Raw genomic sequence first — 2,281 nt, 5'->3', positions numbered from 1 at the left:
GTGCCTAGCCTTGCCAAAAGGCCGAACAGAACCCCTAGAAAAGGCAAGAGTTGACGTGTGGACAACCTAGCGACACTTTGCAGATTTTTGCCTCCTCTTCTATAGTTGTAAACAACGCAGTAGACTCTCTCCCTTAGGAAAGAACTTAAGAACCAAGCCTGGTTTTCGTTACAGGTTATTTTTGGTAACTGAGAGGCCACCACAATTTGCTGACGAGGTTGTGCAGTCTCTGAAGGAAGTAACTTTTGTAGGCAAACTTACAGTCCCTCTTTAAGCTCCAGAAAAATCTTTTGTTTGTGGCAGTCACAGGAGCTGTGGTGATTCAATTAATTGGTATTTTAATAGGAAATTTTCATTCGTGAGAACCGCCAAACCTCTCGAAGTATTCAAGTAATGGGGAAGTCAATGAACATTTATTACGGAGATGAGTTCATCCTTAAATCTTTCTTTATATTTCACGATTTTAAGAAATATCTGGATTCTTTTAAAGGGGAACTGTTTATGTTTGTCATAGGGCAAGTTTAATCTGGTGTTACTCTGTTTCTCCAGATGGTATATTCTTCATTCTGTGAGCTAAAATTCAGCCATCATTCAGGTTAAGGGGAAGACGAATGTTTTGTGTTAATATTCTTTAGCCTCATTCTTCCCCCAGTGTCTTTATCCTAACTGTTCCATCTTTTGTATCTTTCTCTTTAGTTGCCTTCTATTTTCTGCCTCTGGGGGCTGTTTTTGTTGTTGGTTAGGTGTTTGTTTGGGGGTGGGAGCCTACATTGCCGGTGCATGAAAAACTGGGGAGATTGAAGTTTACCCCGGGTTATGAAAGGGTTCCCGTTGTCAGCAAGAGACAGATCAGAGTTAATGAGTCATGGTTTAAGAGTAAAGAGCAGCTTATGAGTTTGTGTGCTTCATAACTTCTAAAGAAAGGTAGACTTTGGGAAATGTACAGAAATTGTACTTTCAAGTGATTCTCAGTTTTAGCAAAGTTATGTGTCTTATATAAAAATCGAATTTAAGTTGATTCCCTTTGCAAGCCAAGACTCTTGCAGTTGTTTCATTGTGTTCTTATACATGATCTTGAAAGCATATTAGTTGTTAATAGTTCATTTTTATTTGCTTTTTAAAATTGTTTGAAGACATTAAGCTTAAATATGTAAGTAAAATGTTTATTCTGTAAAGTTCTCTTTTGTTTAATTAGGTGTTTGGTGACCAATAAATCTGCCTGGTTGAACTGGTGGAATCGAATTAGTAAGTTTGTGTAATAGTTGGCCGTTTCTAACTGGTATTAAGATTTGTTTAATGCTCTTTGTAAAGGATAATTAGTTAAGACTTACGTAGCTCAGTAAGGAATCAGAATTCAGGCCTGATAGTCAGGACATTTAATCTTACCTCTGCCTCAAGACCTGGTCTGTGATATGGGGCAAGACACTTCATTCTATTCCTTAAAGTCACCCTTCCTAAAGTGATGATACAAATCACTCACCTACCTCACAGGGTTGTTGTGAGGATAACACAACAATTACTTTCCAGTAAAGTACTTATGAATATTTGTATGCATCTACTAAAAGGCTTAGTCAAGAAGACTTAAGAACAGATTTTGAGCAACTAAGTGTGCCTTATTTAACTGTCTCGTCTTTGCCATTAGTCATATAAAATTGGATTGTAAAACTGGAAAAAGCTTCTTATTTTGTCTTTAGTACATACTGTGCACCAAATTGGTATAACAATAAAAATTAAATTTTGTGATTAATTTAGCAACATATATTTATGTCCACTGCATAAGTATCAGAAAACAAAACTTCTCCCAGTAGTTTAGGACTTTAATATAGATTGTGAATACAGGGGAACCTGTTTGCTATCTTTCTACTAGGATTTTTTGTCGTTGCTTTGCTCTGACATAGTATTTCCTTCTAGGTAATTGTCCTGGGAACGCCTGCAGAAGAAGATGGTGGTGGCAAAATTGATTTAATTGAAGCAGGGGCTTTTAAAAATCTTGATGTTGTTTTTATGGCCCATCCATCCCAAGAGAATGCTGCCTATCTACCGGATGTGGCTGAACATGAGTAAGTAATTGAGTTTAAGATAAACTTCTTAGTAGAAAACAAACTATAGAATATTTTAATGTATATACAGGAGACTAAAACTCCACATTTAAACATTTAAAAAGTAAATTGGGGAACCAGCAGTTAGCGTAATGGCTATGTTGCTGGACTCCCACATAGTTGACCGCGGTTCGTGTCCCAGACCCGGTGGCTTAAAACTCATGCCGGGCGCGTGTGCGTGC

The 2,281-nt window shown here is 37.4% G+C and overlaps 1 protein-coding gene and 1 long non-coding RNA gene across 4 annotated transcripts in view; both read left to right on the top strand.

Moving 5' to 3' along the window:
- Window positions 1–2,098, top strand: part of LOC102492313 (uncharacterized) — a 2,286-nt gene extending 188 nt beyond the window's left edge. Inside the window, exons 2-3 of the long non-coding RNA XR_335541.3 lie at window positions 1,196–1,245; window positions 1,912–2,098. This is a non-coding gene — a long non-coding RNA (uncharacterized LOC102492313). The remainder of the gene's footprint in view (window positions 1–1,195; window positions 1,246–1,911) is intronic.
- The window catches only part of PM20D2 (peptidase M20 domain containing 2), a 48,600-nt gene that overhangs the window by 746 nt on the left and 45,573 nt on the right, over window positions 1–2,281 (top strand). The window lies entirely within an intron of this gene.

Source organism: Tupaia chinensis, unplaced genomic scaffold, assembly GCF_000334495.1.
Source record: "Tupaia chinensis unplaced genomic scaffold, TupChi_1.0 Scaffold000444_1, whole genome shotgun sequence".
Classification (NCBI taxonomy): domain Eukaryota; kingdom Metazoa; phylum Chordata; class Mammalia; order Scandentia; family Tupaiidae; genus Tupaia; species Tupaia belangeri.
Note: the sequence above shows the minus strand (reverse complement) of the source record. Positions and strands in the feature narration are given on the sequence as shown.